Genomic DNA, 15,516 nt, shown 5'->3' with positions numbered 1-15,516 from the left:
CGTCAAATCCCCTGAAACTGGGAGTTACAGATGTTTGTGGGTCACCTTGTGGATACCTGGAGCTCAAATATTCTTAAGTCCTTTTGTTGACCCATCTCTCCAGCTCCGAAGTAATTCTCTTAGGACAGCTTCTACCTAGGAGCATTTTTTTACAGTCACCGAGGCTATCCGTGGATGGACAGTAACAATGCCCTCTGTAGATGGTTTTTACACCTTTGTAGTCCATTATCCAGGCTAGCAATTAACTTTATGAAGTAGGCAGAGTAAATGCTTATTATGTTAGTTCTTCAGGTGGTCCCAAATCGCACAGCTAACAGTGCCTGAGTCCCCCCTTCTAAGATTTCCTCTGGCTGTCATGACGTTTCCCTACATAGTCTTCATAACTTCTATTTGCTTACTGACTTGTTTGTTGAAGGTGCCACATGTGTATCAGAGAATAGTTTTCAAGAGTGTGCTCTTTCTTTCCACTATGTAGGTCCTGGGAGGCGAGCTCAAGTCATCCAGCTCAGTGGAAAATGCCCTGAGTAGTCTCCCTGAGCGCTCTCACTGGTGTTCTGACAAACGAATGAAATATGTGTACAGTGAGCTTAAGAGTAACGCGTGCACGCGCGCATACGCGCGCGCGAACACACACACACAACAGATAGATAGTAGATAGATAATATGTTTTAAAATTTTCAAGACAGGGTTTCTCTGTGTAGCCTTGGCTGTCCTGGACTCTGGACTCACTTTGTAGACCAGGCTAGCCTCAAACTCACAGCTATCGGCCTGTCTCCGACTCCCGAGTGCTGGGATCACAGGCATACACCACTGTGACTGGCTGTAAAAATATTTTTTTTTTCGAGATAGGGTTTCTCTGTGTAGCCTTGGCCATCCTGGACTCACTTTGTAGACCAGGCTGGCCTCGAACTCACAGTGATCCCCCTGCCTCTGCCTCCTGAGTGCTGGGATTAAAGGCGTGTGCCACCACGCCCGGCTAAAAATATTTTTTAAGAACGAAAAATAAAAGGGAGGTAATCACTAGAAAAAAAACCAATTTAAATACACAGGGCCTCTTTGAGAATCATCAAAATAATATATCACCTCCCAGCTTTCTGCCTTCATCTAATATTGAAGCTGTTCTGTCCTTTTGGATATTGATATGCTGGCTTAAGAAAATTCATTTTTAGTGCCGGGTGTGGTGGAGCATGCCTGTGATCCCAACCCTCAAGAGGCAGAGGCAGGGAGATCTCTATGAGTTCAAAGCCAACCTGGTCTACTAGGTGAGTGCAGGACAGCCAAGGCTACACAGGGAAACCCTGTCTCAGAAAACAAAAACAAAACAAAAAATAACAACAACAACAAAAGAAAATTCAAAACTAATCAGTACTAGAAAAAAATGATTAAATGATCCAGGTATATAACTGCCTCTCTGAAACCACTTTATATCTCCCTTTGTTCCAAGCATGTTTTGAAGTACCTGCTGGGCAGCATGGAGGGGCTGGACACTGTTCGGAGGAGCAGCCTCGTTCTCTGATCTGAGATGGGGGTCTCATGCCCAGTGTCCTAGCATGTACTTCAGGTCCTACAATGGCAGAGAGGCCTCAAGCTACACTTTATTCTTAGGATGGCAGAGGTAAGCGATACAACCCAAAAAAATCCTGATTTTTTTTTTCTGGGATCTTGATTTATTTCTAAAATCCATCTTTATGTTAAGGGGGGGGGGAAGCCACTATGACTTAAAAGATCAACATTATGCCTGAGAGAGAAAAATTACATTTTTTTCCCTTGAATCAACAGACATTGGAGAGGATAACATCTTCAGAAGTGTGTGAAAAGAAAAAGAAATCACAATTTAATTCCAGGGAAGAAATTTCTGTGAGGAAAAAAAAAAGCAGAATGGTGAATCATACCATTCTAAATTGTCGTTTGTATTTATCACTCAACGGGCATTACTGAATGCCCAGGACTTGCCAGTAGGCACCAAGACCTGTATACAAATTATTAAGACAAAATCCCTGCCTATAAGAATTTACAGTGTAACAGGGAAAACAGCCACTCAAACAAGAAACAGAAGTAAGTATGTGAGAGCAGAGGCCATGTTGAGCCAGTACACTGCACAGGGCCATATTGGCTGCCTGGTAGAACATTGAAATCTTACTGTACCGATTTTTTAAAAAGCCATCCCCCTAAACACACACTAAGTGCCCGCTGTTCCAACCCACCCCCGAGACACCTCACATCTCCTTAGATGCAGCAATTATAGGTTGAATGCTGATCACAGCAGAGTGCCTCCAATACCTGCGCTTTTCAGGTTGTTAGCTGTTTTCAGTAGTGCCCCCTGCCTGCTTTGTACTGCAAGAAGGCATGGGCGAGGTGCTGTTAGTGCAGGGCGGTGGGATTGAGCCACGTCAGAGATGAGCACCGGGCACCTGAACATTTTCAAAGATGGGACTGTTTTATTTCTCAGGGAGGATAGATGGGTCAGTTCTGGACTGTGTTTTATGATAGCCCTAGACACTATCATGATTGTGTCTTATATATATCTTTGTGATTATTTTAGCGAGAGGGACTATTGACTGCCGCTTGTGGGAGTACGTTTCAAACTGACCTAAACAAGCAAACAAAGAAATGGAATTTATTGCTGCTTACGACTCAGGGAATGCTTGCATTTCAGATTCTCTTACACACAAGGCTTCAGTGGTGGTGGAGATAGTGGTGTGTGTGTGTGTGTGTGTGTGTGTGTGTGTGTGTGTGTGTGTGTCTCTGTGTCTGTGTGTCTGTGTGTGTCTGTATCTCTGTGTCTGTCTGTGTGTGGGGGTCTGTGTTTGTGTGTGTGTGCCTGTGTGTCTGTGTGTGGGGGGCTCTGTGTGTGTGTGTGTCTGTGTGTCTATGTGTGTGTCTGTGTGTCTATGTGTGTGTGTCTGTGTCTGTGTGTGTGTGTATGCGTGCCTGTCGGGGGGGGGCTCTGTGTCTGTGTGTGTGTGTCTGTGTGTCTATGTGTGTGTGTGTGTGTGTGTGTGTGTGTGTGTGTGTTGCATGTGGATGTTTTTCCCCTCCATCTCCAGCCTTCACAAATACTTTCCTGTGTTGCTCTGTTGGTGTTGTGTGTACACAGGCAGCTAGGCTTACAGCTTCCTATAGCCAATAAAGGCACAGCTTTTCTGCCACTGTAGGCCTCTATAAAAGTAGTGACTGACCCTCACTAGCTGGTCTTTTGTTGTTTTGTTTTGTTTTTTCAAGACAAGGTTTCTCTGTGTAGCCTTGGCTGTCCTAGACTTGCTTTGTAGACCAGGCTGGCCTCGAACTTACAGTGATCCACCTGCCTCTGCCTCCTGAGTGCACTAGCTGGTCTTAAGTCACTTGCTCATCCCTGAAGCCAGAGGGATAGAAGATGACTGTAGCCAGGTATGGTGGCAGCACTGGGGAGGCAGAAGCTGGCGGATCTCTGTGAGTTCGAGGCCATCCTGGTCTACATAGTGAGTTTCAGGAAAGCCACTGTCTCAAAAAAGAAAACAATGTTTGGGTAGGCATGTTTCATATGCTTATCCCCCAAAGGAGCTGGTGTTAGAGGTCTATTTCCCCCATTTTCTGTAGTCTAAAATAGTGAAGGATACGTGTCCAAAGACAAATGCAGACTTTTCACTGGGAGAACAACTAATGCTGCGCAGATAAATCAAAAGACACTCGGGCACAGTATGTTAGTACGGTAGGCCTTTAATCCCAGAACACAGAAGGCAAAGGCAGGCCAACCTATGAGTTCACAAGCCAGCCCGGTCTACACAGGAGTTACAGGCCAGCCACGGCTACACAGTAAGAGGGCTACACAGTAAGAAGCTATTTCTATAGATTTTTGCTACAGTTGTACACAACCAAAATTTCTAAATTGACTTCACTACATAGCTGAGGACAGCTTTCATTCCTGATCCTTCCGCTTCTGTCTCACAAGTGCTGGCATTGTAGGCATGTGCCGTGGTCAGCGTTTTTGTTTTTGTTTTGTTGTTCTTGTTTTTCAAGACAGGGTTTCTTTGTGTAGCCCTGGATGTCCTGGAACTCTCTTTGTAGACCAGGCTGGCCTCAAACTCACAGAGATCTGCCTGCCTTTGCCTCCCGAGTGCTGGGATTAAAGGCGTGTGCCGCCACGCCCAGCTCAGCCTTTTTTATTTTAATAGTTTAGATTATAAAAGTAAAGACACTTATCATAGATGATTTAGGAAATACCAACAATCAGAAAGAACAAAATAAAACTAAATCAGGGTGTCAACATCAAACAACAGTTCATTTTAATGTTTCCCCCTAACCTTTTCTCTGAAAATATGTGAGTTTTTTTCCTTTGTATAATGTAAGATCTTACTACATTTATTTGTTTTCAATTGTGTTTCCAGTAAGCAATATAAACATTGTTCCATATCACTTAGGACCTACAATGGCAGTACAATGTACACTTATATGGCTGTACTACAATTCTGAATACTTAACTATTTATGTATTTTTTAAAATAAATTTTATTTTATGTGTGTGGTTGCTTTGCCTGTTTCGATGTCTGTGTATTGTTTGTGCCTGGTGCAGGTGGAGGGCAGAGGAGGGCACTGGATCCTCTGGAAATGAAGTTACAGACTGGTGGGAGCTGCCATGTGGGTGCTGGGAATTTAACCCTGGGCTCTCTGGAAGAGCAGCCAGTGCTCTACTGAGCCATCTTTCCAGCCCTCATTTCTGTATTTTTTTTTCAGTGTTTTTAACTGCCATGAATTACTTGCTCATGAACATCCCAGCAGTTTGCTTGCCCCTGAGTATGATTCCTAGAAGTAAAGGGCTTATGCTAGCAGAAACTTTGGGAGATTCCCTTTGTGTCACCAGATGATACCAGGGAAATTGAGATTCCTTCTAGGGGTTCTTAGTTTCATTGCTGCGGTGGTGGCACACACCTTCAATCCTCAGGAGGCAGAGGCAGGCGAATCTCTGAGAGTTCCAGGCCAGCCTGGCCTACACAGAGAAACCCTGTCTTGAAAAAAATAAAAGAAGAAGAAAACGAGGGTGGGGACGCATGCCTGTAAACCCAGCACTCTGGGAGGCAGAGGCTGGCAGATTTCTGTGAGATGGAGGCCAGCCTCATCAAAAAAGTGAGTCCAAGACAGCCAAGGCTACACAGAAAAACCCTGCCTTGAAAAACAAAAGCAAAACAGAACAAAGAATAAGAACTTCCCTCAAAGGGAAGTTTAAGGGCACTTTTATTAGAGCATAAAAGAACCCCACTGCTACCCCATACCCTCACTCCTTAACCCCTACCCCTTCCCACCCTCAGGGAGGCAGTTGGTAAATCTTAGCAGCTGTCAGGGGGATGAGACTGAAAAAAAAAAAAGCGGTGTGTGTGTGTGTGTGTGTGTGTGTGTGTGTGTGTGTGTGTGTGTGTGTGTGTGTGTGTGTGTGTGTGTGTGTGTATGCGCTGCTTGAGCTAAGTCAGTGTGAAGAGACCAGCACATGTCCACAGGGTAGGGATAAGGAAAGCATTCACAGGACAGAAGTAGAAAGAAAAAAAGAAAAAAAATGACGCTTTTCTGGCCAACTGCAAGTATGTGGTTCCCATACAGACTGAGCCAGAGGGTGAGAATTCTGGGAAGGAAAGGCACTTTACCTTACTGAAGGGATAATTATTCCACCTATCGCTTTAGCATGGCTTAAGGCAATCCGCCTTCCTAGGGTGGTCCCTCCTTCCTAGGGGTGGTCCCGCCTTCCTAAGGACGGTCCCGCCTTCCTAGGGGTGGTCCCGCCTTCCCGCCTTTCTAGGGGTGGTCCCTTCCTAGGGGCGGTCCCAAGCCTAGCCGGAACCTTAACTCTGCCCAACTGTAATGTGAGATCTCCACCCAGGCCAGAGATTTCATCTTCTGGACCGGAAGTTTACCCTAATGGACCTTTAAAGCTGCTGAGCCACCTAACACCACTGCTTTTCAACTTTGTTCCTAATTGTCCTTGTTTTGTCAATAGTCTTCTGTCTATGAAGCCAAAGACCGCCCCCACACACACATGACTCCCCCCTCCCCACTGTGAGACACGCTCATAGTTTGTGAGGATACCCTCTACTTCAGCTTTCACTCAGTATGTATTGAACAACTTGGGTGTGCCGGATGTACTGTATCGAGTACATAGAATACACGGATGCTGCCTTCACGGAACTCCATCCAGGGGAAGAAGAAAAGCACACGGGGTGGTAAGGACTACATTGACATGTTTTTGAAGCCAAGGGAGCCCCTAAACCATACATGCAGTGACCTCAAGAGACCTCCTCAAAGAGGTGGCCATTAGATTCTGCCCGACCAGGAAGAGGACAATGAGAAAGACAATGGGACCACTCCCCCCACCCTCACCCTGGGGCTCGCCAAAGGGCTTGATACAAGAAACAGCTTGAGGACTGTGGAGAACAAGAAGGACAGCACAGGCAGGGAAATGGAGCTTGCAGGTGAGGGTCTGGACCACATATAGACAAAACTCTTTATAAATCAAGAAATATGACCCTCATCCTCTGGAGGACAAAGAGCTGTTAGCGGACTCTGGAGTAGCCAGATGAAGAATCTCAAGGAAGGCTGAGGTAAAAGATGGAAAAATCCAGTAGGAAAGAAAGTGGTGAGAAGTGTAACGCTCCCAGCCAGACATGCAGGCCCGGGGCTCAGCAGGGAACAGCCACAGACAAGCAGATGCAGCCTGGATCTGGCTGAGCTCACTCCACTGAGATTATATGACAAGGAAAGCAGAGGGCAGATGTTGTCTCCTTAGGGAATTATATACAAGGAAAGGACAGGCATATCAAATGAAAATTACAGGAAGCCATTGTTTTGGACCAGATCCGACAGACAAGACTTAAAAAATCAATATGGAGTCACTCATGCTAAAATTCAACATTACCTGACTGAAGCTAGCTTGTGCATGGCTCTCCTCAGACAAAGCTTAGAGCTTAGATTTCCAATACCAGTTGTTCCAGCCACGATAGCCAAGTCCCCTCTACTTCGACCATACAAGAGTAACCTGCAGCAACCTACTGTCCCCCCACCCACCCCCCGTTTTCTCCTGGTCTGACTTCCTGCCCTTACCTTGCAAGGATAGTAGCACTGGAATGACAAACCTGACTTTTATTTTTAAACTTTCTTCAGCCCTTTTCTGTCTATTAGAAACCTTGGTGCTGGGTGGTGGTGGTGCATCCCTTTAATCCCAGCATTTGGGAGGCAGAGGCAGGTGGATCTCCGTGAGTTTGAAGCCAGCCTGGACTACAAAGCGAGTTCCAGGACATCCCTGTCTCAGAAGAAAGAAAGAAAGAAAGAAAGAAAGAAAGAAAGAAAGAAAGAAAGAAAGAAAAGAAATCTCCTTGGCTTTTGGAACACTATTTGATTTTATGGACTTCTGGGTTGCTCCCATTCCATCATCAGAAGTAAAGCCAATCAAAATCTCTATGCCTTCATGGAACCTGTATTCAATCCCCAGCCACAATCAAATTAAAATAGGGCCAGCAAGATGCCTTAGAGGGCAAATCATTTTCACACCAGCCTGATGACAAGAGTTCAGTCCCCAGAACTCACATAAAAAGGCTGGAGGAAGTAGCATGCATCTGTAATCTCAGGATTCCTAAAGTGAGAAGAAAAGTATAGGCAGGAGAATGCCCCAGAAGCCCATGGACCAGCTATTCTGGAAGAAGAACCACAGCAGAAACAAAGAGATGTTGCCTCAAAATGGCAGCTAGGACTGGCGTACTGCATATTCTTCCCCTCCTACACACACACACACACACACCACACACCACACAACACACACATACACACCATACACACACAATACACACACATACACCACACCACACACACACATACCACAACCACACACACACACCATATACCACAACCACACACACACACACACCACACACACACACACACACACACCACACACACACACACACATCATGCACTCTCACACATGCAAGTATACTAAAATAAAAATAACTTTTAAGTAAATTGTTGTAATTCTGTCCTTTGACACGTGGAAAAGGAGAACCATGAGAATAACTGGGTAAGCAAGAGAGGATCAGAAAGACAAAGGAGCTGGAGCAAAAGGAGGGCTCCCCAAGAAGTATAGGGGTGCCCACTGCATCACTCAAGTTAGAGAGGTCAAACAAGACAAAACAGAAGACTCGGCAGGCTTTAGCAATCGCTGAAGTGCATATACTCACGCTCTACACTGAGTTTGTGGACACAGAATTTCTACCACAAAGGATTGAGCAATAGGGCAAACATGAAAAGGGAGGCCCAAGGATCTAATGTGAGCAAGACCCTAACTTCCATCCTTAGCACTGTCTCCCCTTCAGGTGTCTGACATCAGAAAGCCTAGACTACCCCATGTCCAGGCTAACAGATCCGTGTCTCTAACACCCATACTCGACATGGTTGAGGCAAGAGGATTGTGAATTCTCATTACTTAGACCTCCATCTCTGGAAAATACAACTCTGTAGCCACACCCCCACACTAAGAGAGTATTGTCATGAAAGGGCTCAGTTGGTCATTCCTGAGAGCTTCTAATATTTATTTTTTCTTATTTATTAATTTATTTATTGAGATGAGGCTTTACTATGTGACCCTGGCTGATGTGAAATTTCCTATGTAGACTACACTAACCTTGAACTAACAGAGCTCTGCCTGCTTCTGCCTCACCTAGTTGCTGAGATCAAAGGTGCATAGCACCACATCCCACTTCCTGCTCAAAGAGTTGTTGTTGTTTTTTTTAAAAGCTAGACCTGGTTTGAGGCTAGCCTGATCTACTAAGTGAGTGTAGGACAGCTAGGACTACACAGAGAAACCCTGTCTTAAAACCTGCCCCCACCCCACCCCCCGCAAAACAAAACAAAACAAACAAACAAAACTAGACCTGGTAGTCCAGGCCCATGATCCCAGCTACTTAGGAAGCTGAGACAGAAAGACCACAAAAGTAAGGCTGATCTGTGCTACAGCCTAGACAATTTAGTGAAATGCTATCTTTTTTAACAAGCCAGGCGTGGTGGCCCACGACTTTAATCCCAGCACTGGAGAGGCAGAGGCAGGCGGATCTCTGTGAGTTTGAGACCAGCCTGGTCTACAAAGTGAGTCCAGGGAAGCCAAGGCTACACAGAGAAACCTTGTCTAAAAAAACATATATATATATATATATATATATATATATATTAAGGTTAAAAAGAAGGCTGGGGATTTATTTCACTGGTAGAGCTCTTGCTTGCCATGTGCAGTGGCCTGGATTTGACATCCAGCACTGGAGAAAAGTAAATAAACAATAGTAGGGCTTCTTATGTAAGTCCATGTTGCCTCCTGTAAACAGGAGAGACTCTGAGAGGTCATAAATTCCCTGAGACCAAGTTGAGATGCCTCTTAAGCCATACAGCTCTCTTTGCCTTGCATGACAATCATCTGTAACTTTGTCATAGTCTCTCCACTAAATAATACTTTTTTGAGGAAATTGCATTGTAATTCAACCGTGGGTCTCACAAGAAGGCTTGCTCAAAGAAAACCCATGTGCCTAATAGACACCCCATGTTTGCAAAACTGAATTATCGACAGTGCATCTTGGTGCATTTTCTGTGAGTTTTACATTTTTCATAAGGATTTGCTTTGTACTCAAGAAATCCAATGTCATCACCATCATTATTGTGATAAATGTACGCAAGCTAAATCTATGTTAATTGCACAATAAATATCATAACCTCTTCATCATTTTGTACTTTCCTTCTCATCCAATAAAGAAGTCATACTGTTGCTACATGAGTTGGAAACGCCTTAAGTCTACAAGTCTGAAATGGCTGAGTAAATACAAGGAGTAAATATGTATTTAACTAAGAAAGAGTTCACATCAACCAGGCTTACTGATTGGTGGGAGACAGGGAGGCACGTTTGCAGCTCCTAAACCCGGCAAGTGAAAAGCTCACATGAGGGTCTACCTTTTATTTATTTATTTATATTTATATTTATATTTTATTTTATTGAGGGTCTACGTCTTATTCTTAATAGGTAGACACTATGCCTAGCAAGGAAATAAACCGTATGCTATAGCAGATGCAGATGCTCAGCTCATGGCCCGTCTCCAGGCTTCTGAGGTTAAAGTGACTGGGGATCGGGTTATTTATGGCCCTGGGGAAGGGAAGCAAGAGAATGGAGATAAATGGGGGAAAGATGAATAAACTCTGTGCTCTTTAAAACCAGGCCTGATGTTTTGCATCGGTGATGCGTGGGGTGGGTGCGAAATTGACCCCCCATCCTGGGACACTTGTGGGGGGGTTCCCACTGCCTCCACTGCGACCCATTGCTACGAAGACTGTTTCTCTAGTTTCTTCTTATCTTGAGACAGGGTCTTATTATATATTTGTGAACTCACTCTGCAGCCCAGGCTGGTTCACAACTCAAGATACCCCTGCCTCAGCCTCCATACTACCGGCATTATAGGCAGATACAACCTGGAGTTGCCTGTCAATCACTGGCTCTCTTCAGGCGATCTGAGCCCCTGTGGGCATAAACACCTCGGAACTATGACTAAACAGGCTGAATGTTTCTGACCTCTGCCTCAAGGAGGAGGCTGAGGAAGGAGAGTGTCGCAGAGCCCCCTCCAACCTCGGCACAGACACCAACAGTATTGGCTTGGGCAGAACCTGGGGGAGGACACAGCAGCCAAAGGCATTTGCCCCCCAAAACCTGGGCAACCTGAGTTTGATCCTTGGAATTTGTGTAAAGGGGGGGAGGAGAAAAACAACTCCATAGAGTTGTCCCCTGACCTCCAGACCAACCCACCACCACCATATGTCACTCAGAAACACATGCCCACAGCTTAAAAAAGGTGTGATGAGGGCAGTTCCATCTTGGTCGGCATGGTGCCTGACTGCAGCATGTTTAAACACTCGGTTTGATGCCCATTGTGGCAGAAACCTGGCATGGGACATGGGCATGTGGACACAGAGCGGCAATTTTAAGCCCCGGAGAGATGGCCAAAAGAAAAGAAGAGCCGGGCGTGGTGGCACATACCTTTAATTCCAGCACTTGGGAGACAGAGGCAGGCGAGTTTGAGGCTGGCCTGGTCTACAATGCGAGTCCAGGACAGCCAAGGCTCATACAGAGAGACCCTGTCTTGAAACACCCTCCCGCACAAAAAAAAAAAAAAAAAAAAAAAAAAAAAAAAAAAAAAAAAAAAAGAAAAAAAAAGAAAAAAAAAAAAGAAAAAGAAAAGAAAAGAAGACTCAGAAGTCCAAGGTCATGCTCTGCTAATAAGTTCAAGGCCATCTGGGGATACGTGAAGCTCTGTCCAAAAGGAAACAGAAAGAAGAGGAAATTCCTAGCAAGCCTCTGTAGAGAGCGGCTGTAATCCCAGCACTGGAGCAGAGTCACGGAGGAAATCAGGGTTCCCTCTTGGGTTCTTAGTCTTCTTAATAAAAGAATTTAAGGATTAGCCAGGCGTGATGGTAGACGCCTTTAATCCCAGCACTCAGGGAGGCAGAGGCAGGCGGATCGTGGTGAGTTCGAAGCCAGCATAGTCTACAAAGTGAGTCCAGGACAGCCAAGGATACACAGGAAAATCCTATCTTGAACCCACACTGCCCCCCCCCCCCCGCAAAAAGAAAAGAATTTAAGGATGAACTCAAGAGGAAGGTCAAGGATAATCTTTTTTGAGCTTAGAAGAAGAAAACAACAACAACAACAAAAACAAAAAACCAACCACCCAGAGTATGCAAGCTGTAATCTCAGCAGTAACCCAGAAGAAGAGAAGAAAAGGGCAGGCCCTTTGTTTGAGGGGCAGGTGAGGAAATCAGGCACACAGCAGAAAAGCCTCTGTAATGTAGGGAGAGGAGCTCGGGAGAAAGATTCAAATCCAAAGTGTTCGAGAAAACATGTTCAGAAAAGAGAGAGAAAGGAAAGAAAAAGTCACAGCACACTTACAAAGTAGTGGCTGCTGTTCACAGCGAATTCTGGGAAGGGAAAAAACACTGTCTGTCTGTTCAACGGGGTAATTATTTCTCGAATAGCCTTAGCTTGGCTTGAGATGAGCCCCTTCTTAAGGGCAGCCCTGCTCTCCTGAGGGACAGTCCTCTAGGCAGAACCTGCCCACCCGGAATGCAGGGTCTCTGCCCAGGGCACAGATCACATTCTCTAGTCCAGAAGGAAGCAGTTTCCCCTTCACGGGCCGTTACTGCTGCTGTGTCAGCCGAATTGTTGGATGTTCAAAGCCAGCCTGGGATACATAGCAATACTTAGGCCTGCCTGGGCTTCATAGACAGACTCTGTTTCCGAAGATTGATAACAATAAAGCAATTCCTAGATCCAAATCACCATCATTATAATGATAACACATAATAACGGTTATGTTATTCTTCGTGACATACTCACCGGAGAGGCCCACTTTCTATTACAATCACCTGCAGGACTTATTAACAGGTCATAACATGAAATGTCAGCATATAACCCTGCTGTTCCCTGAGTAATTACGAAGTTCCATGTATGGATCCAACTGCCTGTACTATGAGAGTTCTCCTTCACACGGCCCTTCGGGGCAGCTCTGTTATTAGCCCCATGGTCAACGAGGAAGGGAAGAGACTCATTTGCTGGCCGCTGGTGAGGAAGTGACAGAGCAGGCTTGGGGCCCTGGCAGCCTAAATAACCTCTATGTGGGCTGCCCAGCTCTTTACCATAGTCCACTATGGTTTTATCCAGCAGACACTAACTTTCCAGCTACGTGTAAGTGCATGGAGCCAAAGGGCAGGACTATTTCAAACTATTATGCCCGTATCTTGCACACTGTTGTATGCTGGAGGAGAAAAAATTCCATATTCACTTACTACGAAACGACTAATTTTTAAAAACCTGTGACAAATGAAATGACTTGAATCTTTTTTTTTTTTTTTTAATGTATACAGTGCTCTGCCTGCATGTACACTTGTAAGCCAGAAGAGGGCATCAGATCACATTACAGATGGTTGTGAGCCACCATGTGGTTGCTGGGAATTGAACTCAGGACCTCTGGAAGAGCAGCCAGTGCTGTTAACCTCTAAGCCATCTCTCCAGGCCACGACTTGAATCTTAAAAGCATATTTAATGATATTTGATGATTAGTTTTTGTTTTTGTTTTGAGACAGGGTTTCTCTGTGTAGCCTTGACTGTCCTGGATTCCCTTTGTATACCAGGCTGGCCTTGAACTCACAGTGACCCGCCTGCCTCTGCCTCCCGAGTGCTGGGATTAAAGGTGTGCGCCACCACGCTCGGTGATATTTGATGATTTTAAGCAAAGGGTGTTGGTTGGTTTTGAGACAAGGTCTCAGGAAGTAGTTATGACTGGCCTGGAGCTCACTATGCTGGCCTCAAAGACATAGATTCACCTACGTCTACCTCCCAGTTCTGAGGTTAAAGGCATGGGCTACCACACCTCTAGCTATTTATTTATTTAGGGTTTTATATTATTTCATTTTATGTGCATGAGTGTTTTGCCTGCATGTATGTCTGTACACGACATGTGTGTCCCATGACTGAGGAGATAATGGCATGGTGTCAGAGCCCCTGGAATTGAAGATTCAGATGACTTATGACCCTCCCATGTGTGGACTGGGAATCGAATCAGTGTCCTCTCCAAGAGCATCTAGTGCTCTTACCCCAAAGCCACCTCTCCAGCCACCAGTCCTGTTACATTTTTAAAGGTGTTGCATTATGGACAAAACCAGCATAAGAGAGAAAGGGTTAGCGCTGGCTCACAGTTTGAAGGTGCGGTCCCTCATGGCTCACAGTTTGAAGGTGCGGTCCCTCATGGCTCACAGTTTGAAGGTGCGGTCCCTCATGGCTCACAGTTTGAAGGTGCGGTCCCTCATGGCTCACAGTTTGAAGGTGCGGTCCCTCATGGCTCACAGTTTGAAGGTGCGGTCCCTTATGGCTCACAGTTTGAAGGTGCGGTCCCTCATGGCTCACAGTTTGAAGGTGCGGTCCCTCATGGCTCACAGTTTGAAGGTGCGGTCCCTCATGGCTCACAGTTTGAAGGTGCGGTCCCTCATGGCTCACAGTTTGAAGGTGCGGTCCCTCATGGCTCACAGTTTGAAGGTGCGGTCCCTTATGGCTCACAGTTTGAAGGTGCGGTCCCTCATGGCTCACAGTTTGAAGGTGCGGTTCCCTCATGGCTCACAGTTTGAAGGTGCGGTCCCTCATGGCTCACAGTTTGAAGGTGCGGTCCCTCATGGCTCACAGTTTGAAGGTGCGGTCCCTCATGGCTCACAGTTTGAAGGTGCGGTCCCTCATGGCTCACAGTTTGAAGGTGCGGTCCCTCATGGCTCACAGTTTGAAGGTGCGGTCCCTTATGGCTCACAGTTTGAAGGTGCGGTTCCCTCATGGCTCACAGTTTGAAGGTGCGGTCCCTCATGGCTCACAGTTTGAAGGTGCGGTCCCTTATGGCTCACAGTTTGAAGGTGCGGTCCCTCATGGCTCACAGTTTGAAGGTGCGGTCCCTCATAGCGGGGGAGTCAAGGAAGAAGGACTTGAGGTTGGTCATTTTAAATCACCAGTCAAGAAGCCGAGGGTGATGGAGGCTGCTGTTTGGTTTACTTTAAATGCTTTATTCAGTCCAGGACCCCAGCCCACATCCCCGGAATTACCCTGATATACCTGCCCAGGGACTTGTCTCCTAGGTGATTTTTAAATCCTGTCAAGTTTAAAATCAAGACTTGCTATCCTGGTGTCACAGTAGCACGGTACTAGTATTGACATTAGAGGCCTAAAGATGTATCCTGTGTTTGTGACAAAGTGTGTAGATGCCCAAGAATCCCTTCAAATTTTTCCAGTGGGAGGGAGAGAGGAGGTGGAAAATGGGAGGAACGTGGATGAAGCAAGATTGGACAGGTAGTCATTGGCGCCGTGTGGGAGGCCTTGGGGGACACTATATTACTGTGGATAAATGGTTTGTGGGTTTTCTTTAAATTGTGGTTTTTGACCAAACAGAAAAAAACATGGGAACAACCAGATGTGGGCAGCTAAATCTATGCTTGGCACTCAAGACTCCTGGATGCTCTCGGTCCAGACTCGTTCTGCCTGAAATTGAGACGTTTGCCCTCAACACACACACTGAGGTTACATCCAACTCTAAAATCATTATTAGTCTTTGTCTAGGGGAAAATAGTTAAAGAGGGGAAGTGTTGACCAACTTTCAGCTGTCTTAAGAGGAGCTGCAGGCTTACCCATACACAAAGGAAGAAGGGAGGGAGGGAGGGAGGGAAGGAGGGGGGAAGGGAGGGAGGAAGGGAGGGGGGAAAAGAGGAAGGGAGGGGGGAACGGAGGGAGGAGGGAGGGAGGGAGGGAGGGAGGAAGGCAGGGAGGGAGGAAGGGCTGGAGAAAGGGAGGAGGGAGGAGGGAGGAGGGAGGAAGGGAGGGAGGGAGGAAGGGCTGAAGAAAGGGAGGAGGGAGGAGGGAGGAGGGAGGAAGGGTGGGAGGGAGGGAGGAGGGGGAGAGGGACGGAGGGGGAGGGAGTGGAGGAGGGAGGGAGGAATATAACTGTGT

This window comes from Acomys russatus, chromosome 28, assembly GCF_903995435.1.
Source record: "Acomys russatus chromosome 28, mAcoRus1.1, whole genome shotgun sequence".
NCBI classification, from domain to species: domain Eukaryota; kingdom Metazoa; phylum Chordata; class Mammalia; order Rodentia; family Muridae; genus Acomys; species Acomys russatus.
The sequence above is the reverse complement of the archived record's forward strand: the minus strand, read 5'-3'. Positions refer to the sequence as shown.